This window comes from Lygodium microphyllum, chromosome 21, assembly GCF_053477565.2.
Source record: "Lygodium microphyllum isolate KBCC chromosome 21, Lygodium_microphyllum_v1.1.10, whole genome shotgun sequence".
NCBI lineage: Eukaryota > Viridiplantae > Streptophyta > Polypodiopsida > Schizaeales > Lygodiaceae > Lygodium > Lygodium microphyllum.
The window spans coordinates 54,121,974-54,149,098 of NC_141155.1; the positions used below are offsets into that span (position 1 = coordinate 54,121,974).

A 27,125-nucleotide genomic window follows, 5' to 3' on the forward strand; every position below is an offset into this window, starting at 1 on the left:
AATACATAAAAATATATACATTGTTTGATACATATGGAAATAAGACTCAAGTTTTCCAAAGTCACATTCATATCTTCAAATTGCATAAAATGATAAATATATAAATTTTTTGAAGTTGTCACCAAATTGGGGTGGTTTATGTTTTGCTTTTTAAGGGTTTAATACAATTCGCCCTTTTACCCTAGAAGGCATACAATGCAAGAAAGATTTGGTAGCTACCTTATTTATTGTCCAATAGTCTAATTGAATGAGAGCTAAGTTATTTGGGTATTTAAATACCCAATTGTCTAATTAGAGCAAAGTGAGTTAACTGTATGTCCCTTTGAAGTATCGTAGCTTTCTCTCAAAGTGACAAGGATTAGCACTTCATCGTATATTCGATAGAGGGTAGTTAAAAAGTTGGATTTTCGATACTTGGCTAAGTGGCTATGAGAAAGCAAACTGCTAGGGGGTTGCGCTGGAGCATTGTAAATTTATTAAAAAAATTACGATTAATAAAGATCTGTTCACGGTCCTATGGTCTAGTGGTAAGGACACTGGACTTTGAATCCAGTAGCCCGAGTTCAAATCTCGGTAGGACCTGACGTGCGTTGTAACTGGAAATGTTTTCACCTTAAGCCTCTTTGCCTTTCTTTAACCACACATACTCAGACCAATAAGGCCTAGATCCCATTGGTGGACATCCCTAACGATGCTATTTCCCCATGCTTTCAAAGTCACGTTGCTTCAACATAAGTCTAAGATTTCTACAAACTTGTTACTTCTCCCTTGCGGGCTAAGCAAATCAATGTTTTCCACTACAATTCTCAACACTAGTTTTGTTTTGTTATAAAACACCTTTGTGTCCTTAAGATTTTTAGAAAATTCGATACATCTTTGAAACATCAAATGTTCAAAATTTCTATTACCTATGGTTATCCATGCAACATGCAACTTTAGAAAAAACACGCGGGACCAATGTTAGCTCCTTAAAGTCAACTTACTTTCTTTAATGCCTTGTAAATGGCTTTGAAAATCCGGCCAAACTTACAAAGACCTTTCAAAACAGTAAGCATTTCTTAATTAAAGCCACATCAACAAACTTCCAAAAAGGGAGATTTCCAAAGTACTTGCTGTTCCAATGACACTAGATAACTCTAATGGCTACTACGTGCACTACATTTGAAACTTATAGTGACCCTTCGTTCATATTGCTGCCTTCCTAAAAAAGAATTGTTTTGGCTACAATGATTGCATGAAAACTAGCCTTATCAATGTATTTTTGTAGTGCTTTCCACAAATTGCGTACTTCCATGCAATCCCATAGAAGGTGCTTTATGGTCTCTTGGTGTCTTCCACACAGTTCATAGAAGGCATAGACATTTCTAGACTTGGCAAGCCTTTCTCTCATTGGAAACTTGTTTACCAAGGTTTCCCATAAAAGACAGTCTTTCTCAAGGGGGTGAATGCCCACACTCTTCTTACTCTCCTCTTCCAAGTCCTCGTTTTAGTGCAATGATAGTGGGTGTTCCAATTGGTGCTCAACTTTAAAATATGTTTGCTATCACCTGAATAAAAATCTTTGGCCTTTTTGCAATTATCAAGGTTCTTGTTGCTCTCATTTTTAAGGCATCTAGTCAAACTCATCTCCATTTAGGCTAAAATGACATTAACTGATCTTCCTTCTTAGATGCAAGGACCCCTTCAATCCAATCGGCTTCTTCCTAAAGTGAGGTTCTATCTACTTCTCATTAGAAGCTCATCAATCCATTCAAGCCTTCTTTCACTGCAAAAATCCTTCCAATGTTGGAATCCTTGAAAATAAAGTTTCTTTGCCATTCTAGAGTCAATGACAATGGGACTTGCTCCATTCTCATAAGCCCTTGCAAAGGTCCATATTACTCGATTAAGGTTGGGGTCGCCTCCCCTACCAGGCTTGCAGCATTGGATTGTATTATGAATCACTTCCTTCCATATTCCAACAATCCTCTAGGTTGCCACTAATTCAAGGATCTTCATTTGAATACTATGATATAAAAGAACATCCCAAGAGGAGAGACTAGGCTGTTGTCCTCTCGAGATTTTAGTAGTTGAAATCCACTGGTGAACTATGATTGCCCATGGTTGCTAATATTCCAACCTTTTGATGAGCTAAAAGATTAGACAATCAACCTTCAATTTCAATCCTTTTAACCCTAGGCTACCTTTCACTCTGGCAAATTGTTGGGTGATATGCACTCAAAGTATTTCAGACATTTGGATGCACTCCTATTATTTTAGCAACTTTAACCACTTAATCCACAACTACCTCTCACATAGCCTCTCGCACACGGATTTAAACTCATTTATAGTGAATGGCATGGTGTTCCTTCGGTCCCATGAAGGATGCGCTTTGCAGACTCCATGACCCAAGTATGTGCTCCTTCTCCCTCGGCCTCCATATGTGAAAGAGAAATCATGGGCATGGAAAGAGAGAGTGCTTGGAGAGAAGAATAGAAGAGCTCCACTCTCTTGGTCCCTTATCCTCACTCTCTCACTCTCTCACTCTCAATCTCTCACTCTCAATCTCTCACTCTCACCATTGCTCTCTCTCTTACAATAGAAAAAAGAAGGCAAGTGCACAAAGATTGCACACACATGAATAGCTTGTTCTATTCATTCTTATCATTTTATTACACTTTTTAAGGGTTAGGTTTTCCCCAAGGGTTTTTCCCATCCCTCTTGGGCATCTAGTCCATCTTTTGGGCCAAAAGACTAGTCATATCTTATTGCACACTTTTCCTATGGTAAGAATATACTAGAACATTTGTGGTTTTATTATGGGAACCTATTCCAACATTACAAATTGCATGGAATCAAGCCTAGTCTACGAGTTTACATGGCAAAGTAATACAATTGACGTGACTTCTTGGCTATTCAAATGTGGAACAGCTTCATGCATATTGTGTTGTGGAAAATAATCTAAAAATTAGGCTTCTTCTTTGTGCTTTACTTGTACGTTGTACTTTGCTTTTTGTAATGAACACTATCCCCTTCCTAGACGAGTACTTGTCCCATTGCACTTGCCCATCATAAGTAGCATGCTCATGCTTACACTGAAGATATGGATGCTAATGTGTTGAGGGTTGATATGGCTGTGTTTTCGGATCTTTTTTGTTGGATTTTTGGGTGATTTTTGTATGATTTGAATGATGATTGATTTGTTTGGAAGTGTTTGAGAGAGTTTTGGATAAGGTTGAATAACTTTGAGAGGCTCATGATGTTTTTCAGAGGAGATATGATGTACTGAAAGGTTCTGTTGAGTGCCTAATAGGTCATGTTTAGCTTTTGTTTTATTCTTATTTCTTTTTGTATGATAGGTTGGAATAATGATTGATGGAGTTTAAGGGTGTTTGGAGCTTATTGAATGATTCTTAATGGTTTTAGTTGAGTTGAATGCTTTTTGATGACCTTCTGTTTGGTATTGTAGACCTTGTATTGAGCTTTTGTAGAGCTTCTATAGATCCTCTATATGCCTTTGTAAGTGTTCTTTGGGATGAATGCCTATCTTGGAAAAGTTTTCTAGTCTTAGGAAGAGATGAATACAAGTTCAAAATAGCTCAAAGAAATGGAAGAAGTAGCTGTTGAAGACTCAAGTAAAGATTGAAGAGACAGTGATATTGTTGAGCTATGAAAGGACACTATAGTGGCTTTGGTGGCTCTTCATATTAGACATACCTCTTGGGAGAGGTATCAATGACCAAAGAGAGATTATGGAGTGTTATTCTTCATTTTTCTATGCAAAACAATGTATCTATGAGTGAGAGATTAAGAGAAAACTATGAAGACATTGAATATGAAATCTATGTGATAAAATTCAATTCAAAGTGGAGCATTCTTCTGCATTCTATTGTTCTTTTGATGGATTCTAAGAAGAGTATGAAGAATGTGCAAAGTTTGGTTAAAGTAAAATCCATGGGAGATTTTTCCTATGATGCCGCATAAAGATTTGTTGTGCTTGGTGTTCTTTCTCATGTTGTGGTTCCATAAAGAATGAAGTACATGCTTGTTGATGATAAAAGACAAAATTTATTGTAGTAAGATCCTTGTTTTCTTGGTGTCTCTCTTGGGGATCCATGTTTTTTGTACTTAGAGCCGGGGAAAATTTCCATCAATAAGCACCAATAGATGTTGAAAATGGAAGAAGTACCACTGTTGAAGAGGAAGAAAAGTAATGGAAGATTGAAGAATCCTTGCAACTATTGATGAATTGGATATCTTCATTTCCAAAGACACTTTCTATAAGAAGTGTATCCCTCAATGGCGAAAGCATGCCACTATCTTGATGGGGCTCTATGTAACATACTGATTTCAATGTCTTCTAAGCTATAGAAAGTTGTAACACAATAGCCAATTGTTTTCCAAAAAACTAAAAAGTGAAGCAAAAACAGAGAGAATGACCGTCCATGGGGATTTAGCCGTCATTGAAGAATTTCCAGACATTATCGAGTGCAAGATTGTGAAGAACCTTTAGGAGTCATGGTCAGTTGAAGTTCACAAGAATAAGAAGGAAAAGAGTTAGAATTTATTTGTGGATACTCAACAACAAGATACATGGGACACTTGGTGCACTGATAATCTTCTATTTGTCCATTTGGAAACCCATTGGAAGTTAGTAGACAGAGTGTTCTTCACAACCTATGTTATTGAAACCCTTCAAAGTTGGTATTATCAAGACAATGCCACTATGGCAATTCTCAGAAGAATGAGTTTTGATACCTTCAAATCTGAATATATTTCCCTCTATAGTGGAATGAAAGTTGAATTCAGAGACGTTGAGAATAAGAAAGTAGAAGAAATGTTGGCAAGAGAGTTCTCTAAAGACTAAAGCCCTTCTAATTCTATTCTGCTGAGTATAGACAAACTGGGTGGGGCTAACTCCTTGATGAATGAGGCGATCAAGAGGCAAGTACTAGAATGAGTCTAGAGGTATGTGAAAAGAGAGAAATAAAAAAATCAAAGATGAGAACAAGCTAGCAGTAGAAGCCTTCTTTGACGCCCTTGCAACACTTTTTACAGAAGTCTCTATGGCCACTCAAGGTCTCCTTCCTAGTCAAATCAATTGTGAAAATATTGATGACATGCCAGTGAATGTAGTCTCGTTGCCAATCTTTAAGGGAGAGTACAATGAAGACCCAAACCTTCATGTAGCTGAGTTCATGGTAGTAGGTATAGTTAATAATGCAAGAACATCTGAGTATTAGTTGGTGATATTCCAACCATTTTCAAAGGTAAAACATTTCAATGGCATGAGAGACAAGCAACATGAACTTTTGGCATATGGGACATTGGCCTTCCTCACTAAATTCAGGTGTGAACGTTTTGAAGAGCCGATGCAATAGGAGTTCATGAACTTAAGTAAGTCCTTTCGTTAAACGGGTGTGGGAGCATATGTCTCTAGAATAGAATCCATACTAAAGACATGGACCAACCATCACTTAGATGAAGGCATCTAGAAGGGAGTTTATCTTAGAGGCCTTCAACTAGAAGTTCGTAATTTTATAGAGATGAGAAGACTAGTCAATTTGCAAGCTGCAATGGAAAGTGTAAGACTGTATGACGAAGTTAAAGCAAGGTTGTTGATGACATCAGGAAGAGGAGTCTTAGCTTCTCCAATGCCAAGAATGGTATATCCACCAAATGCAATCCTAGAGACTATTCCCAACCCCTATCCTTAGATGCACATAGTGCTACAATATAGTGCATTGAATCCACAGTGGTTGCAGACAACACTATCTCAAATGATGGTTCAACCACAATAACAATGGCCTCAAGCAGTTGCCCCAATGGCGACTCAACAATAACAGTGGAACCCTACCAATTGGAACTAACAATCACCAGTCTTAATAGGAGCTCTAAATCAAAATCAAAACAGAGGACTCTCTAGACCAAACAAAAGGGAATGTTCCCTTTGCCAACATAGTGAAGTTTAATCTTCCAAAGAAAAACAAAATAGTATATGACAGAATAATACAATATAGAGCCATCTAGCATTGTAGAAGGATACAAAGATAGTTAGAGATATAGGATCAGAGGTCCAAGAGATAAAGGATGTAGAATTATCCCCAATGATAGAAGAAGTGCAAATATTGCTACTACTAAAAGAAAGAGAAAAGATGAAAGTGGGTGTTGCCCCATTCCCCAGCCGGTTGGAGAAGCTCATGGATCCTATCAAAGAGTATGACTTGATCAAAGACCTAGACACCTTCAAACCAAACCTAACATTTCAACAGTTACTAAAGTGGTCCCCTAGTTTGTTGAAAGAAATTTAAAAGCATATTGATAAGAAGAAGTGGCCTAACGATTGCTCCTACAATTGCCCCCAAGTCCAATAAAGCCCTAGAACCTGTGAAAGAAGTGGATGTGGCTAATGCCTTCTTGGACCCTCGTATCCTAGAGATTGGTATTTAGATTGAAGGATTTTTTATAGCAGATGCATTAATTGATGGAGGCTCATTAGTGAACATAATGACAGATGTGACAATGAAGGATCTAGGCTTGCAAGGTATGTAGCCTACACAATGGCTTATTAGACTTGTAGACCAAAGTAGAATTAAGCCTTAGGCTATTCTCCCCATATGTGAAGACAACTCTCATAGAACAAGACTGACTATTGGCTGCCCTATATGGTGGTAAAGCCAAATTACTACGGGACCTCATACCCTCTGCTTTTGGGAAGACCATTTCTTTTTGAAGCAAAAACGTGAATAGATTGGTTCAAGGGAACCCTAACCCTAGGCAGAGGACCCAACAAGGTGGTAGTGAAGTTGTATGGTTTGCAAAGAGATAATGGATCCACTTCCATCGAAGACTTAATAGAATTCTCCAATGAAGTAACAGATGATGGTACATTAGCAGACAAAGAAGTTTTCAACTAGATCTTTCCCAAGAAAATAGAGGCATAGTCCTTGATAGTGGATGCTGTAAGACAACTCCCAAAAGAAGCAAAGTCCTTGTCGATGGGTGAATAAATGCTGCCTAAATTGGGAATGACTTCTGAAATCACCTTTGGCAATGAGATAGAGACATGGAAGTAGTGTTCTCCCTATTATATGATCGTAGCAAAGCCAGAGATAGAAGTAGAGACATAGACAAACACATGAGTAGAGCTAGAGCCAAAGGCAGAAGCAGAGGATATAACAGAGAGTTTGTTTTTCTCATACAGAGCCCCTAGAGAGGCCAAGACAAAGTTTGTCGAAGATCAGGATGAAAGTCAAGAGGAAGACAACAAAAGCAACATGAAAGAAGCTATACAACTAGAAGAGAATACTAATGAGGATGAAGTCCTAGAAGCGATTGAAGCTGAAGGCCCCATGTTGTTGGAAAAAATGACTATGGTACCCTTTGGATTAGTAAATTAATTGCATCATAGGAAAAATATCCATGAGAAATGGATTAAGCAGAATAAGCATTTCTTTAGCAGTGGCTCTTATTGCTCGAATTTATTCTTCTCAAGAAAGGATGATGATGATGCACCTTTCCAACAAACACAAGCTCGATTGCCCAAGAAGAGCTCAAATGGTTTCTGTTGTGTGACGTTCCTAGAGGCATCCTGCAAAGATGAGCCCTCGAGTCAAGCGATAAGTAACTCTTCTATAAAATCTAAAACAACCATGATACCATTTTAGTATCCCAAAGGGTTAGCAGACTCCTCATTGAAAGAGGAAGTTGCTTCTAGTAGAGCATTAGCCAAGGAGGCCACTCCCTTGAAGGAGTTGGATCTATACCTATGAGACCTTCATCCACAAAGTGTAAGGTAAAAAGAAATTAACTTTTGTGGATACAGATGGTACTGAACCTCACCTGAATGTGGGTTCTAGTCTTCTAGAAGAGGAGATGTTAGTCGTCCTGCATGACCTATTGAAGGAGAACTTGGGCGTGTTTGCATGGTCCTATAAATATCTAAAGGGGATTGATCCTGCTGTATGTTAGCATCACATCTACCTAGAGCTTGATGCCAAACATGTGAGGCAAAGACAGAGGCATATGAATCCAAATTACTCAGCCCTCATGAAAGTCGAATTGTTGAAGCTCCTTGAAGTTGAGTTTATTTATCTAATTTCCAATAGTGAATGGGTTTCACCCATTGTGATGGTACCCAAGAAGAATGGAAAGCTATGAATATGTGTGGACTTCCGAAAGATGAATTCCAAGACTAAGAAGGATCATTTCCCTATTCCTTTCACAGATCAACTATTAGACACAATGGGGGCTGGACATGAGCTGTATTCCCTATTGGATGGATTCAATAGATACAATTAAGTTCAGATTGCAAAACAAGATCAATCCAAAATAACCTTCACAATAGAATGGGGAACCTAAGATTAAAAAGTGATGCCGTTTGGGCTCTGTAACACCCCTACTACCTTCAAAGAGCGATGATAGCCACATTCCGAAATCACCTGCACGATTTCATTGAGGTATACCTAGATGACTTTTGTGTCTATGGAGAGGCCCAAGGAGGCACCAAAATATGCTCAGAAACTAGGCTGTAGAGTGGCGTCTACAATGCCCGACCTTCAAAATTTGTAGAAATTATTGCTCTTCCACCCCAAATAAACACCCATACCCATCCATCAGGCACACAAAGGCTCTGCATCCTCACCATCTTCAAGCTCTCCCTCTTCCATTAGAACAAACATGAATGCACAAAGGGAAAGAGACAAGAAAGTTGTGCCCAAAGAGAGAGAGGGAGAAAGTCGTGGAGAGGAAGAGATAAAAGGAGAAGAGAGAGGAAGTTACACCTTCTTTCAACCACTTCTTTCTTTCCACAACTCCTCAATCTTCCTTTTATTATTATCAAAATTATATTTTTACACTGGCATTTGCTAAGGTCCAATGACCTTTCTATTAGAAGGGACATGTAGTCTTTTACCTTTTCAAATTTTTGCATGGGTCATGACTTTATAGTGGTGAGTCATGCCATTTTTACATAATGTTTTTATGTTTAGGAGCACAAATATTACAAAGAAGATAGTAGACATATGCCCATGTAGAGTCCACTTTAGTGCCTTCTTTTTGCACAAATCTTGGGTCTATCATTTCTCCTACGTTAAAATGTGAAGTGTCCTCGTCTTCTTCTTTCTCCTCCTCCTCTCCTCCTTCCTCCCCTATCAAATGATTACAACACACTAAGGTCTATAAGACCATTCACACTAAGTACTGAATAAGTCTAAAGCCATCAACTTATTTAATGTCCCACACTTTGCTGATATAGCTAGACACAACTAAGACTCTATAGGCGGTCACACACCATATGAGCTTGAAGTCTCAACAAGGCCTTTGTGCATTATGCCTTAGCATGGTTAGGTGGCTTGGGGCCTCCATAAGGAATATTAGAGTGGGGATGGTGAGTGCATATAGTGACTTGTGAGGGGGAAGGGGCTTCAATTTTGTGGGGTGAGAGGTCAGTGGGGTGTTGTGCCAAAGTGAAGGGTTTTGGAGATGTGTCCTTACGTGAGCACCAAAAAAGATCCAGTGACATGGTGAAATACCATTGGGGGAAGGTGTTGACGTGGATTGTTGTGATGCATTGGTGCTATGCCATGATGTGATACCGTGTCATATTGACTTTTGTACTACATTACCATGTTGAGGTGGGTTCCTAGCCCAAAGTGGGTGTTGTGATGTGTTGTACCATATCATTTTATGGTGCTGTGTTGAGTTGGTAGGTCTTTTGAGGTGGTTTCTACTTCATGTTCAGGATGCAACATAGTGCTATGTGATTGTGGACCATGTTACTTGTGTGAGTTCGTGCATTGCAAACCCCTGGGATGAGGGAGTCATCGTAACACTTTTTATCAAAGCTACCTCTCACCCGACTATTGGGGCAGTCCACATGGGTGGAGACAAGTTTACCGAGTTTTCAAGCATAGAGTGTCCAACAAGTCAAGATGTGATGTTGAGCTTATTCAAGTGGATGTGTTGAAAAAATGAGCTATCATGTAGAATAAAGCATGGTTGGGGCTACACGTTGCCGCCCAAAACTTGTGAAGAAATGTGAAGAGAATGTTGTATAGCTGAATGGTTTGAACTTGAATCTATGCCCATCCACGGCAGGCAATGAAGTGGAATGCTCATTTGTGCTAAAAATGGATCTGTTGGGGCCGTGAAGGCCATATTATGAGACCATATTGAGTTGGTGTGGAGGCTAAACATGATCAACAAACTTGTGCACATCAAAGAAAGTCCTTTTGTCCTTTTACTCATCAAGGGTGGTGTGTGGAGACAAACCTCTAAGAGCTAAAGTTGGAGCTTGTGGGCTTAAGTATCTCTTTGAAGACTCATGGGCATGACGGCACAAGTATAAAGAATGAATATTAGGAGGATGAGTAGAGATGAAATATTTTCTTGGACTTGGTGAGAGTATAAATAATAGAGTCATGGTTGAGATCACAGGGTGAATCTTATGGAGTGAATGAGCGCTTGAGGGTGAATATGTAGTCTATGAATGGAAACCCTTCTGTGTCGATATTGAAGAACTCCTCAAAAAACTGGCAAGGTTATAGAGATAGTGGGCAAAGAGTAAGACCACTACTTGGAGGATGCCAAATAAAGATCATGTATTGAGTTAAAGAATGAGTTAAGAGGCAAAATAGAGCGGTGTATGGAAGAGATATGGGTGGATTAGTCGAAGTTGAAGGGAATATACATGCATGGAGTTATGGGGCTATTGTTGACTACTGGAATGAACTTGCAGTGCTAAAGTCACACAAAGAGGAGCCGATAGGAAATGGTGTTGCAACTCCTAACCCAGGGAATATAAAGGAATCGGGGTTCTGCTGAAAAGATGGATTTGGACAAGAAGGCCCTTTGTGTTGAGAAGAAGAAGAAGAATAAGTTGAAGCAAAGGTGAGAAGGAGTGGATAGGAGCACAAAACAATGGATTTAGGCTATGGCCCCACGGTTTTTTCTAAGATGAAGGTGAAGAAGGGGTTGAGGAGGTGAGTTGAGGTGAAGAAGACTCCTAACACCACGAGTATAAATGAATAGCCATGTTGAGCAGATAGATGCAAGACTCCTTGGGATGGGAGTATAAAGAAATGGCCAAATGTGTAAGAAGAGATGTGTGGAGAGAGAGATGTGGTGCATGACAGTCGTGAGCCGTGAGCTTAAAGGAACAGCTAGCATGTGTGTGAAGGCCAGCGAGGGACGAAAGAGTGAAGAATTTCTAATGCTAGGAGTCTAAAGAACGGTGTGTAGACTTGCAAAACTGGGCAAGTATAAAGATTGAGGGAAACCTTTCATGGCCACAATAGTGAAGTTGAGAGAGGGTGAGGGACCGGGTGGATGGAGATCAAAGAAACTCGTGGACCTAGAGCAAGGATAAAGAAACTGGGCTAGTTGGCATGTCGTTGTGGTGAAGCCGAGAGAGGACAAGGGATCAAGTGGATAGCTTTGATAAACTTGTGGACCTGGGGTGAGTATAAAGATATCTGGAACCTTCCATGGCCATCATGGTGAAGCTAAGAGAGGGCAAGGGATCGGGTGGATGGAGGTTGAAGACTTGTGGACCTAGGTCAAGGATAAAGAAACCAAGTGGATGGGGTTGAAAAGGGTGGAAATCATAGAGCCAAGAGTATAAAGATGGGTCGGATGAAGAGAAGGGTGGAGGACTAGGACTCGTAGAGCATCGATGAGGATAAAGAAACTGGGGCTCATGGCCTGCCTCACCTATGAGTGATTCAAAGAAGTGGGCAAAATCTGGATCCAAGGTCAAAGAATAGGATAGAGTCAAGGTGTAGTGAGATGGATGGGAAGAATCGTGAAGATGCAATAATAAAAAATGGGCCAAGGGATAGTGGAGAGAAGGGAAGAGAAGTGGATTGATGAAGGCATATGAGAAGGTTGAAAGAGTGGATGCTCTCACTACTATCAGGGTGGTTAGTGTTTGCCCGCTAAGTGTCATGCCCATTGACTCTATTTATAACTATGGAACATGGACTTTTCAAGACTATTCTTACATTTGACCCACTGACTCTATTTACAATTGTCGAATGGAATGGGACTAGGCAAGCTTGTGAAAGAGACTTTATTGAGCACATCAACCATCCACCTTCTGCTAACCATATTTACAAGCATAGAGTGGAAGGTAGCCCTGTCAGAGCACATTGTTGCACACCCATGCTCCAATGTTGGGCCAAACAACTTGAGCACACAAAATTGACTATGGACTAGGACTCAACACCAGCTTTCACTCTGAATGCCAAGCCCAAAATGCAAGGACCCAAGCAATGACACCGTGTGAGAGACAACCCACTTTGGTCACATCTGTCAATATTCTATCAATGAAGAGAACAACATGCATCCACCCTAGGATATCCACATGCTACATAGTATGAGAGGTGCACTTTGCCTTGGACACACCTCCACTTGAAAAGAGTTGGGCCTTGGTTGCTCAAATCTTCTTCAAAGCATGCCTCTTTCTCTTCTTACCCCTGGTGGCTAGAATCTTCATTGGTGCGCCCTTATTAGCTTTTCTCTTAGTGCCCTTGGAGGCATGGATTTGACTTAAAACTCTTTTAGATTGTGACCACTCGACCTGTAGGGTTGCAGCATGCCACTTGGCCCTTCTTGCGAGATATGTTTCTCTCTTGTTAGGAATCCTCCCCCCCCTTTGCACCACTTAACTTTGAAAAGATATGGGGGATTCTTCTATTGGATTGAGTTGCATAGGGAGCACGTAAAGTAGTAGTCAACCACACAACACACCTAGAAGCTGCATGCCATTTGGCCTATTGTGTGAGATCCATGTCTCCTGCATCATGTACCCTCACTCTCTTTGAGTCGCACACCTTTGGAAAGATAGGAATGAGAGTACCCAACCCAAATTGGATTGGCTAGATGGAGACCCTGGACAACACACGACAACTTGATGGGTTGCATCAAACCACCATAGTTGTAAAGTGAGGGCCATTCGCCTTGTTGCAATCACCTTTTTGGGCCTCTATTGTCTAGATCCATCCTTGTCATGTGCAAGAAAAGAAGGAAGGATTTAGATGCATCCATACATACCATGCCCACTTGAACTTTTAGGCCCTTGGAGGCTAGATCAAACTCTAAAGAGCATGTTGCAGCTAGACTAGTCCGATTCATAACATCAAACCTTCTAGTTTGCATTACGAGGGCCATGTCCCCTATCATAGTCACTTTGAACTAGCCCTAAATAGCGTGATAGAACAAGAAAGCACCCATACTCTTGATCAATACTGGGTGGGGGGTCACCATGCCTTGTTTTTCTCTTTTAATAGGCCTCCACATGGTCGGATCCATCTTGACCAAAGTTAAGCCTTCATGCCTCACCCTCTCCTTCATTGCTTGCTTTGTCAGAGACGAGCAAAATATTCTTGGAATACTCTGAAGGGTGAAGACTCATTGATTCCACCTTGGTTCAATCTTGTAGCCATCCAACTACTTTGACTTCCCCAAGAAGGTTGCATCCCTTTGGCCTAGATTGGAATGGGTTTGATTGCACACGTGGACTTTCTTGACTCCTCCATCTCCCTAAAATTCACCTTCATGTTGAAACGGCCCTAGATCTTGTCCCATAACTCATCCACTTGGTTTCCATTCATGAAGATCCATTCACCATAGTCGAGACCACACATGGAGCACCCCAGCAATCGCAATCATACCGTCATGTGAGGGCCTGCCACCTCTCAGAATCAAGCGCTACTCCACATGCATACTCACTACAAGGGCCTTTCATCCTCAAAATTAGCCATTGAAGCATAGGTAGTTGACTCCTTGTCAAGCTTTAAGAGTGAGATTTTAAGCTAGAAAAGGAGTTAAAGATGTGTTGAAATATGTAATTTAAAGCAAAATTTAAAGCTCACTGAAAGCGAAAGATGCAAATTCGACAATTTTAAGTGGCCGTGGAAGATGGGATTTCAAAGGAATTCAAAAGATAGACCTTCACAATGGTTGTAGATTTTTCATAAATTTTTTGGGTGCCAGATCAAAGCAAGAAAAGTTCTTGGTAGTTCAAGTCTTCAAGACAGACGTGTATAATTTTTCAGACACAAAATCGAGCACTAGACGTGGGAGGAACTGGAAACTGGACTTTGGGGGGGTCAAATAAGTCCAAGATTTGAAAGGGCATGGCCCTTGGGGGCCATTAGAGCCAAAATTTCATGATTATGGGGACGGGGGGCATTTTTTTCAGGAGTGATTAGGGTGAGGGCACCATGATGACGATTTGATGAGAGGGAGGGTTGGGGCTGAAGAACAACCCATAGATCCAATCATGCAGGCCTACTTCTCCAATTTTTCACTCTCCTGTTGAGAATCAGCAATCACACTCAAACAGCCTCTTTGTATGGAGTCTCAGGGTCAAGGCCATGCATGCTAACTTATCCCATATGCACAATGGTGCCTACTGCAGTTTCCTACTTTCCTATAAAGCATTGTACTTGCTTCCTTTCTTAATGCAATGATAGTACTCTTTTCATTTAAGTAAAGTGCCAATGTCATTGTCCACATACACAAGATTGTGTTTATGAGTCCAAGTCTCAATCTTGGAACCTAATTCACTTGTGTAACAAACAGTGTCATTCCATCATGAGTCTACACTTCTCCTTCCATCCTCCATAGCTTCCGGTTATGTCATGCTCTAGATCCCGCATTCTAACATGGTATCAGAGCTCAGCTGAGCATGGCTTAGCATGTTTCAGGTCCTCTCTCTGCTCCCTCAGTCTCTCATAATCTCTATCCAGTTCAGCTCAGTGTATGACTTCTTTTCTCAACTTCATCTTCAGCCAAACTTGTGGCAGCCATAGCCAAACAGCACATAGCTCTGATTGAGCCCCTGGATCTCACACTACAAGCCGTTTCATCCCACGATTCCTTCTAGAAAAACGTTCCTCTACTCGTGGCGCAGCTTCCTATCACATCGCAGCTCAACATCGTGCGCATCAGAAAGCAGCATTGTGTGAATTCGAGATCTCTGTCAGATCTGCGCCTCTGCCTGGTCGTACGCTTTGTGTGATCAGCACCATCCGCGAACAGTCCTGCGACCATAGGGCTTTTGAAGAACCATATCTAAACCTTCTTCCACTCAGAGGGATCGTCAAATGCCTGCTTCTGCGCACTGCTACGTTGAAAAAACCAGTGAGGTTCAAAACCCTACTGTGGAAGCCATAGCTTTTCTACTTCAAGCTTTCATTTCACTTGAATTTCTCACTTCTCTGGAGTCAGCAAAACCCTTGCCACTTTGAACTAATCAACTTTCCCATCAAATCATCAAGGAAGGGAGATTTGTGCCTGGAAGATTTGAAAGAGTTGAAGAAATCAAGTAGCTCAAGCAACAACCACATCAAGCTCCTCTTCCAACTCTTACTTCTCACTCAACTGAAGGTTTTGCTACACTTATCTACTCCAAAACTCAGTCTTCAGCTAGAAATCAAAACATCAAAATCAACAAGAAGAAGGTCCAAGAAGATCCAGCATCAACATCAGGCTCGTCAAGAACAGTATCTATTGATACTTATCAAGTGTTATTTGACACTATTTTTCTTGTATCCTTTGATACACTTGAGTACAACACTCTTACTGATTTCACTCAGATCTGAAGACATCAGCATCAAATCAAGAAGGGGAAGATCACTTGGAGTAAAAGACTTTTGCAGATTTGGTATTCATTGACACTCAGTTAGTGCTTTTTAGCACTTGTGTCCCTCAATCAATTCTTCTGTTGCTCAAATCTAATAAAGTCTGAAGTTGATTTGCTACTGTTCCCGTAAATCTAACATGGGCAAAGACTCGCCAAATGCTCGATTCAAAGGAGTCGGATTCCACACTTGGCAAACCCGCATCAAGCTCATCCTGATGAAGAAGGGTCTCTGGGCCATCACAAATGGCAAAGAGAAGAAACCTCGGGACGCGGACCTTGCAACTACTTGGCAAAAGAATGATGACAGAGCCCAGGCCATTATCAAATTGGAGCTAGATGACAGTTATATCCATCATGTGGATAACTGTGAGACCTCACAGGATACATGGAAAAGACTTGACACCCTGTTCGGTGCACAATCTAAATCATCAAAGTATGGTCTCCTAATTGAATTCTTCAGGCTTGAAATGAAGTCCAGCACATCACTTGCCACACATCTTAATTACATGGAAGGACTCCTAACCCAACTTGCAGGAATCAACATTAAAATGGATGAAGATGTTTGCATCGGTGTTCTACTTAAGAGCTTGCCTCCTGAATATAATAACGTATCAACAACTTTAATCAACATGCCAAATCCTGAACTTGTTGATATCCAGGCATCACTGTTAGAAGAAGAAAAGAAGCTAAAAACTAAAGAAGAACCAAGTACCTCTAGAGATGAGCATGCATTATATGTTGGCAACAGGTACAAAGGCAAGAAAGATCAGCTCTTTTGTGACTTCTGCAAAAGGACCGGACACACCGAGAAGTTCTGCCACGCAAGAAAGAGATCCCAAAAGGCCTATCTAGTCGCAGTCAAAGAAGAAGAAGAAAATGAAGCAAAGGAAGAAGATAAAGATGAAGACCACCAGGATCGGAAGGACAAGACTCATCAGTCCTTGTACTCTCATAATTCTGATAGACTGTTTTAATAGCCTTGTATTTTCCTTGCCCTAATGTTTCCTGCCATAAGCTTTGTAATCTCCTTATGTAACTTGGCATTATAGTCCCTGTACACTTTGTGAGGCCCCTGTTACAGCCTCTGGATGTCCACCATGTTTATGGTACCCACACTTAGCTTTTTCTGCAATAGCCTCTGGTGTTTTGCCATGTCTGTGGTATGCCCACACTTTGCAGGTGGTTCTCATTACAGCCTCTACACACTCTGTGCCTTTCCTTGTTGTGATTGAGGAGGGGTGTTGAGAATCAGCAATCACACTCAAACAGCCTCTTTGTATGGAGTCTCAGGGTCAAGGACATGCAGGCTAACTTATCCCATATGCACAATGGTGCCTATTGCAGTTTCCTACTTTCCTATAAAGCATTGTACTTGCTTCCTTTCTTAATGCAATGATAGTACTCTTTTCATTTAAGTAAAGTGTCAATGTCATTGTCCACATACACAAGATTGTGTTTATGAGTCCAAGTCTCAATCTTGGAACCTAATTCACTTGTGTAACAAACAGTGTCATTCCATCATGAGTCTACACTTCTCCTTCCATCCTCCATAGCTTCCGGTTATGTCATGCTCTAGATCCCGCATTCTAACATCTCCATCATTGGCCTTCATGCAAGGAATGACTACCTAGTTGAGGAGTTTTGAATTCAGCCTTTCTTTCACCTCTCTCTCTCTTCTCTAAGAGACCATTCATGTGGGAAGTAGAATGAGAAGAACATGATGAAGAATGCTTCTCCGACATGCACTGGAATGATGCAAGATTGAGAGAATGTTGAGAAGTGATGTGAATTTCTATGTAGAGATTGATGGTGGGTCCAATGGCTATCCATGCATTCAAAATGTATGACCCAAAGCATGCAATTTAGCGGCATGCCCATTTTATGAAGAAATTTTGCTTGTTTTTGACATTTTATGATCCAAATGTAGTGCATATGGTATGAGAATATGTATGAACATTTTCTAAAATTTCTTTGAGGGCTACGCATGATAATATAGAGAACCTATAAGTAAATGTAATCGTTATTAATAATTTAAAGCCCGAAATATGGTATTTAAGTGAAAAAATAAGAGTTTTTTCTATTTCACGTGGGAAAATCAAATTCTTAAGGAATGACATGAAAGATAATGGTGAATCTTATTAATCTAATCATTTTGAATTGAAAATTTATAAAATAACAATAATTATTAATAAAAAATAGAGAAAAACCAAGAAAATTAGGTTTTAAATAGGAAAAAATAGATTGTATGTGCCATAAAAGTAGAGAAAAATATAAATGTGTCTGTGGATGATGGTGGCCTAAGCCATGAGGTTTAGCCTTAGATTAGCCCCATTCCCATGTTATAGTGTGTGATTTATTGCTTTTTAGACAAGAAAATGTAATAAAGCTAAAATCCACAGCAAGCTTTTAAACTGAAAATACAAGAAATAGACATAAAATGCCAAGAAGCCATAGCCAAGGTGGCTTGGCAAGAAATGATATTACCAATGTTGGTTGAGAATCAAATGATGAGAGGCTGTAGCAAGGTATGCACCCCAAGCTATGGTAGCCAAGAGTATTCACCCTCTTATATGGTAGGAGGTTGACCTCAAACAAGTAATGTTTGTAAAATAGTAAAAAGATGCTATACATGTTACACCTCCACCTTTTATACTTACCCTAGACTAAGGCATTTATGCTTTATTACAAGCCATCCTGACCTAAAAGAGTTTTGTCCTCAAAGTTAGAATTGGGACAATTGATGAAGAAAGATTACAAGGATAGCTTTGTAAGTGATGAATCCATGCTGTAATGAAACTCCAAGCTAAATAAGATCTCATATATCAATGAAGTATAGGTATGAAATTTGGAATATACTGCTGGAAACTGTCCAAAATAGGCTGCTGCACAAGAATGGCCAAAACTTGAAGATGAAATGTCCAATCATCATGTATGAGCTATAGAAATGTAGAGGACAATCCCTAATATCCAACGATGACATAAAAAATCCAATTTTGATGACCATGGAGCAATTATTTTTATGACAAAAATTTAATACAACAAGCTATCATGTTCAAATATTACTCTGTTTCATGCAAAAGCCATGGAAAAGAATCAAGGTATGATGATGGTTTCCAAGTAGACTCCGCCATGGGAAAACCTTGCCATTTAGTATGGTACTCCAGCAGCGAACAGTTCCTTAAAACATTTTCTCTTTTTCCAATAACCTTTTTAGGCTCATAAATAATAAGATCATCTTCATCCATGGGAGGTAACTCTTCTAAAACCTTTATGGCTAGACCCACATATTTCTTAAGTTGGAAAACATGGAAGGTAGAATGAATCCTTGTTGAAGAAGGCAAATCAAGCTTGTATGCAAGCTCACCAACTCATTTGAGGATTTGATAAGGCCCATATTAATGATGAGCCAACTTATTATGACCGCCTTTGAGAGAAGCATACCTAGATTTAGGCACTTTGAGAAATACCCAATCTCATTCTTCAAACTCCAAAGGCCTCCTCTTTTCATTAGCATAAGCCTTCATAACATCTTGTGCCTTCCTAAATTTTTCCTTGCATTGATGCAAAAGAGCTTCCATTTTCTCAACTTCAGCCTTGGCTTGTGGATTCACATCTTCGTGAAAAAGGGCTAAAGGTATTTGCACTTTGTATCCATAAAGTGCTTCAAATGGCAACATACCAATGCTCATATGATAAGTGTTATTATAACTCAATTCAGCAAGATGTAACCAATGATCCTACAAAGCTTGTGTGTCATGGCAAAAATGACGAAGATAGACTTCCAAACATTTATTGACACACTCTGTTTGGCCATCGGTTTGGGGATGATATGCCATGCTAGGAGTCAAAATTGTTCCCATATAAGTGAATAAACTCCTCAAAAACTCCCTGTGAACTTAATATCATGATCGGATACTATTTTCAATGGCATACCATGAAGATTAAAAATACATTCCATGAACTGCTCAACCACTTTCTTTGCTGTAAATTGAGCCTTGGTAGGGATAAAATGAGCTGATTTAGTCAACCAGTCCACCACCACATAAATGCTATTCTACCCATGTTTTGTTGTAGGTATGGCCATAATAAAATCCATTGTAATATCAGTCCACTTATGTAATATCCCCCGTGCCTCCCCCCACGAGAACCCCCCTTTTAAATTTTTTACTCTCCCTCTCTCTCCCCCTGTCGACTGCATGGCGGAGAGAGAGAGAGAGAGAGAGAGAGAGAGAGAGAGAGAGAGAGAGAGAGAGAGAGAGAGAGAGAGAGAGAGAGAGAGAGAGAGAGAGAGAGAGAGAGAGAGAGAGAGTAAGTAATGATTGAGAGGGGGGCATGCAGCCCCCCACGTGGGAGGGGTGGCGGCCGTTGACAGCCGTCTCCTCCCCATAAGCCACCTCCTCCCCTCCTCTATAAAAGGGAGCCCCTCATGGGGCTGGAAGACACCGCCCCCCTCCTCCTTTGTCATCAGCTGCGCTAGCCCCCTTCCTCAGCTCACCCCCGCCACCCCTCCCCCCTCCCCCATGTGTTCATCGTAAGAAGAGAGAGGAGAAGAAGGAGAAGAAGAGAAGAAGAAGAAGAGGGAGAGAGAGAGGAGAAGAAGAAGAAGAAGAAGAAGAAGAAGAAGAAGAAGAAGAAGAAGAATAAGAAGAGGGAGAGGGAGAAGGAGAAGGAGAAGAAGGAGAAGAAGAGAAGAAGAAGAAGAGGGAGAAAGAGAGAGGGGAAGAAGAAGAAGAAGAAGAAGAAGAAGAAGAAGAAGAAGAAGAAGAAGAAGAAGAAGAAGAGAGAAGAAGAGAAGAAGGAGAAAAAGAAGAAGAGGGAGAGAAAGAGAAAGAGAATAAGAGAAGAAGAAGAGGAGAGAGAGAAAGAGGAGAAGAAGAAGAAGAAGAAGAAGAGAGAAGAAGAAGAAGAAGAGGGAGAGAGAGAAGGAGAAGAAGAGAAGAATAAGAAGAAGAAGAAGAAGAAGAAGAAGGAGAGAGAGAGAGAGAGAGAGAGAGAGAGAGAGAGAGAGAGAGAGAGAGAGAGAGAGAGAGAGAGAGAGAGAGAGAGAGAGAGAGAGAGAGAGAGAGAGAGAGAGAGAGAGAGAGAGAGAGAGAGAGAGAGAGAGAGAGAGAGAGAGAGAGAGAGAGAGAGAGAGGGAAGCTTCTTCAACCCCCTCCTTAAAGAGAGGTCACAGACCCCTCTATATTGCCAAAAATACACCCCTCCCCTTCGTTATCTCTTCTTCCACTCAAGGAGAGGCGGCGAGAATCTTGCATAGGAGAGTGCGAGAACTCTATCACTCGTCTTCGAGTATGGCCCCGAAGCGTAGTTCTACAAAGATGGCCGGAAACTCTACAAGTGTGGATGGAGGTTCAAAACAAGATGGCATTGCAATCGCGAATGGTTTATCAAGCATCAATACCACCGGAATCATAGCATCACTCCGAAACCAGGTTGCTCTATTATTAAATCATAGGTTATAATGATCACGGTGAAAAATCATATTCACATACATTACATTAATTGCGTGTTTGATAATTTCCTGCGTATGAACTTAGTTGTGATGTATGTAACAAGCAAGATAATTTCCATTGTAAGATGTCATCATAATAGGTGGAATTGATTAGAAATTGCATCATAAATTACCAAAAATTCTTGCATAAAGTGCATTGCCCCTTACACAAGTTCTTACTTAAAATGCATTTCAGAGGACATTGAAAGAAACAAAGTGCATCTCCATATCGCAAGATGGATTCTAAGGTACATGTAGTAATCTGCAAAAAAGATTAAAGTGCAGCTAGACTCATACAATGATCACATAAAGTTAGATCATTCAAGAAGGTTATAGATCATGTAAATAATTACATAGAGGATAATTGTTAAGATTGCATGCCTAGAAAGTACCTTCGCATGTGTGGCATAAAATAACGTATGGATTATATCTAAATTGTAAGCATTGAAATGAAGGCATGGCATTACGTTGCGTGCATTAAAGTTGTTGGGGAAATTCAACGTTGTTTGTAATTTACCAAATGGAACTGAGATCCATGAATCCCATGTCAAAGTTCCTGGTGACTTCAAGAGGGATAGGTAAAAGCTTAAGCGCCTATGAGAAATATTAAGAGGGCTTAAGAAGATTATACTTAAGATGGAGTAGGACTGTTCTAAACAAAAACATTTTGACCAGCCATGGTCAAAGGGGATAGACAATCTTGATCAATTAGGATCAAAGATAAAGGTACATAGGTACTTCAAGGGGTCTAGGAGATAACCAGCAAGCTGACCAACAAAGGACAATGGGGTTGTCCATGATCTAGTTTCCAAGCAGATCTAAGGAAAGGATAATTAGGGTCGGTAGGGTACAAACCCTAACCCGAAGATAAAGGGAAAACAAGCAACCTAGCTTGCCAAGCCCTTGGGATCTCGCCAAGTCGCAAACGACCCAGGATCAAATGCTAGGAGCATTCGGGAACAAGGAATCACACCTTAGCAGTTGGTCGTACGAACGACCTCTAAAATGATCATGATTGTACACTTAGGTACATTGTTTGAACTTCTTTGCTCAAGGAACTAATTCAAGGCAAAACACTTAACGCTTCAAATTAAGAACCTGGAGGGAGAGGTAGGTTCAGTTTCCTCCGACTGCCTACCTGGCCCTATCCAAGGGGGTTGTTAGCCGCGTCAGGTATATGGACCGAACCCATCGCGAGAGGTCTCTCCGTGGGTGCTGCTTGAAGCGAGAGGACGGTTGGGTGCTAGAGGAGGCTCTGGCTATAAATCCCTTGCCTCCGAATCCCACAGAAGAGGCCAACGTGACTCAAGATGGGATCTCGAGGCCCATGTACAATTCTACGGGCGAAACTTGGAGTAGCAATCCTGTTGATTGCTGGGATAGCCTTCCGGCATGATACTTGATGTATTCCGGGACTACGATAAATAAAAATTAGATATTTGGAAAAGGAACTTGCTTGACATTGTTTTTGTGTCAATGCTTAAGTTACATGAAAGAACCTGTGTTTAAATTGATTAATTAAGGAAGCTGCTTTTGCATGTCAAACATAATGTGGTAGGTAATTAGATAACTAAGCAAACCGAGGAAAGTGCTGTGGATGTGACTTGGGTCCATCCTACGGAAGGGTGGTCCCTGTTAGCTGGGAACTTTTCTCAAAAGACGTGTTTACAAAACTGTGAAGACCTAGAGTCGGTAGGGCTAGAATTCCGATTTATGTTGTTTTAGGGGAGCGGAATGGGACTATGCCTTATGGGTAGAGAGGTTGAGCTTTGCATCCCTCTCATTTCCATTCTCCATGAACCAAGTGCAGCATAAATCTGCTTTGACTTTGTTGTTCCTATGCAAAGTGGTTCCGACGCTAGCTACTTCCAAGGGACTTTGTTGATAGGAAGGAAACCCTGATTTCAGGTTGGTCCTAAGTGGGAACGATCGGACACTTCTACTCGAGGCAGACTCGGGAAGATCTAGATCACAAACCCTATGACATTCCTTGTGAGTTCCAGGTGGCGCTTTCTAGACTCTCTTCCTAATGGGCTACTAAGACGTGTCTCTCAAGTGGACAAGCGTACACATTACAGTTGCTATCAGAGTGAACCAACAAGATCTAAGGATTACAAGGGAACTTAATGGAGGAAAATAAAGAGAATAAGGGGATAAACAGGGGAAGGTGAGTAGAATAGAGCAGTGTTTTATGTTGAAAACATTTCTTTACTCACTTATGGATGTTGGGTTGCAGAGTCATGAAGCATGGAGCAAGTTCTTGGTGTTCCAGGTCATGTTCATGACTGCAATGTACGCTTCAAATTATCGCTAGAGGCTTGGCATGATGGATATTCTGGACCACATCTATAATCCTTCGCCCCTATATGCAGAGCGGAGATGGACAAGAGACTCAAGAATATATTACATAACAGCCCATCGACTCGCGTACCTTAAGACCAACTTGAAGAGAATCAAGTGGATGGAGGATTTAAAGATTGTGAAGTTGTTCATCTTTGTCAAGGCTCACATAAATGCAACTTCACATGTTAGCGATCGGCAAGTCAAGCAGAACAAGTATGTCTATGAAGAAGTGACATGGGTGATCTCTACTGAATGACAGAATCAAAGTGTTAGGGTGCTATGAGAAGAAGGGTATCAAAGGAAGGGATACCCCAAGCTTCCTATGACTGACCGTTTCTTGAAAATCCATGATCCCACTCCATATTATTATTCCGTCCCTGTAGCCGATTGTAACACAATCCTATTTTCCCCAAACTGATGTATCAATCAGCTTGTCCTACTTATCCAAGATAAGTGTACTCAAAGGGTTATGCCGTCATGAATAAATAAGACTTTTTACAATTATCTATCTTGACCATAAATGTTAACTGAGGTGTTAAGTGATTAAATCACTTGGCTAAAAAGCTGTGCTAGACATATTAACGTAATATGGGAGCGTATGATAAGATGTTAACATAAATAATCTTATTGTTCAAATGCAACCCTAAGCGCAAGTTCCAAACCCAACTCCTGCACTAAGTCCAGCCATGGTTCAAGAGAAGAAAATCCTTCTCAAACAAATTAAGCCACTTGAGTTTGATTGCAAGGGAGGGACTATTCAAGCCGACGTTAAGGATTGAGTCTATGGAGGACTATTTTGAGGCGGCAGGAACTGCACCTGCTAACCAAGCCATGCTCGCCAAACTTAAGCTTATAGGTGAAGCGAGACTTTGGTGGAAACAATGGTGCAGAGATCAAGCAATCTTGGAGGGGATAGTTACTTGGGATAAGCTTAAGGAAGTTGTGTGAGGAAGGTATTTGCCACCTGCCTACCGCACATAAAAGATGAATGAATTCTATGATTTGAAGCAGCTAGGATTATCCCTGGAAGCATATTATTCGAAGTTTGTTTCACTCCTAAAGTATGCACCCCCAATGGATATGACACAATAAGTGTCAAAATTCTGTGTTGGGTTGAATCCACCCATAGACACTCGATTAGAATCAATGCGGCCAATAGACCTACAAGACGCACGCATTCGAGCTGCTCCAATAATATAGGAGGTGTAGACCAAACCAAGGAACAACAGGATTTGGCCTTACAAAGATCAGAATAAGGGTATGTCTAAGGCTCAGACTAAGAGAGCATAGGGTCAGAATCAGGGCCAAAGAAAGAAAGCTAGGGCCAATGCTGTCAACAACTTTGTTCCAACACAAAGCAATGATCGCAACCCATGTTGCTTCCATTGCAAAGCTCGGACACTTCAAGAGGGAGTGTCCCAAGCTTGGCAGAGGGCATCACCAAGGGCAATTCCAAGGTCAAAATAGAGCCGCTCATGGCCAAGGAACCACCATTATGGCCAGAGGGAGAAGCTCCAGTGTTTCCAATAAGGAGATGGACAATGAAGAAGATCCATCCATGGATGCTGACATTGAGAGGGCAACAGTTCACACCACTCTTCACAAGAAGGATCAAAATCACCAATTCTCAGTGATTCAAACTCCATCAGATTATCAAGGTAAAAGCTTCAAAACCCTGATTGATTGTGGCAGTACACATTTCTTCATCTCACTAATCTGTGCAAAAAGATTAGGGATAACCACAATAGATGCACCTACTTTACTTGTGGAATTAGCAAATGATCATGAGGTCACTTGTACTAGGCAAACTACTAAGGTGAAATTCCTACTAGGTGGGAAGCCAACTTCTGTGAGATTCATGGTAATGAACCTAGGTGTCCATGAATGTTTACTCAGAATCGATTGGCTAATACCCAATGATGCCCACATCCACTGTGGGAAGGGCCAAGTTTCCTTCCAAAATTCCGAAGGGGAACTAGTCACGACTCAAGGTGAGGTTGTAAGCCAAAAATACAGCTGGCAAAAGCAACACAGATAATAAAAGGTGTTCAAAAGGGTCTACGTGTCTACCTGATTAGACTAAATAAGCTAGATCAGAATCAAGAATCTGGAGAAAAACCTTCATGGTTAAAGGAATACATAGACGCATTTCCTGAAGATCTGATAGAACTTCCTCCTCAAAGGGAAGTCGACCACAAAATCAAACTTGTGCCAAGAGCTGCATCGGTCGCAAAGAGGCCGTATAAGATGTCCATCCCGAAAGCTATCAAACTGAAAAAGCAACTCAAGCAATTGTTAGATTAAGGATACATCTGTCCTAGCAGTTCACCATGGGGAGCTCTAGTGTTATTCCAAAAGAAGAAATATGGAACGCTTCGCCTATGCATTGACTACAGAGGGTTGAACCAAGCAACCATAAAAAATAAATACCCCATTCAAAGAATAGATGAATTACTTGATTGTCTTCAAGGGGCAAAGATCTTCTCAAAGATAGATATCAGATCTGGATATTATCAGATAAGGATCAAAGAAGAAGATATTCCGAAGATTGCATTCAGTACAAGGTATGGACACTTCGAATTCCTAATGATGTCATTCGAGCTGACAAATGCTCCTGCTACCTTCAATAGATTAATGCAGGATATCTTTAGGCCCTATCTTGATGACTTCGTACTCATCTTCTTTGACGATACCCTAGTCTACTCAAAATAAGAAAAAGATCATGAACCCCAGCTTCACATTGTTCTTGAAACAATGAGAGCACACAAGCTTTATGCCAAGAAGAAGAAGTGTGCATTTTTCAAGCGACAGATTGAATATCTGGGATTCATTATATCAGGAGAAGGAGTTTCAGTAGATCCAGCTAAGGTCAGAGACATTCTGAAATGGCCAACACCAACTTCTGTCAAAGAAATACGAAGTTTTCTCGGGTTGACAGGGTGGTACAGAATTTTCATCAAAGATTATGCTTTGATTGCAGCACCTCTGACTGATCTACTAAAAAAGCAAGTAGCAATTGTATGGTCGCCTACTGAACAGACCAGCTTTGACGAACTAAAGCAAAGCTTAGTATCAACACCCATCCTGAAACTTCCTAATCTTAGTAAGGAGTTTGAAGTGGTAACTGATGCTAGCACACTTGCTTTAGGATGTGTACTTATGCAAGAAGGTCATCCCGTAGCATATTCTTCAAGAAAATTGAAGAGCCATGAAAGGAATTATGCTACCCACAACTTGGAGCTATTGGATGTCATCCATGCTCTCAAACTTTGGAGACATTACTTGCTAGGTAACAAATTTTCCTTATTAACGGACCACAAGAGTCTTAAATGGAACTTCACCCAGAATGAGCTTAATATGAGGCAACGTCGATGGATCAAAGTGCTGGAAGAATATGATTTTGAAATCAAACATAGGCCTGGAAAAGAGAATGTAGTTTCCGATGCACTCAGTCTCACAAGGCATTTCTAAATTCTCTTATTTTGCAAGATCCATCAATAGCAAGGTCACTAGCCACAAAGGTATCAATGCCAAACAACCCGATTCTTGAGCTAGAAAAAGAAGAGGCATATCATGACCCAGTCTATCAAAAAATGCTAAGGAAGATCCCCATCAAGGATCAAGACTCAAAGCTAAAGACGAAGTATCAAGAGTTCTCCATTA

At 40.7% G+C, this 27,125-nt stretch overlaps 1 non-coding gene and 1 pseudogene across 1 annotated transcript; one reads left to right on the forward strand and one right to left on the reverse strand.

Annotated features, from left to right (window-relative positions):
* LOC148018015 (uncharacterized) overlaps positions 1 to 27,125 on the reverse strand; it is a 149,589-nt pseudogene that overhangs the window by 34,929 nt on the left and 87,535 nt on the right.
* On the forward strand, positions 511 to 582 carry TRNAQ-UUG (transfer RNA glutamine (anticodon UUG)). The gene has a single exon. It is a non-coding gene; the product is annotated as a tRNA-Gln (tRNA).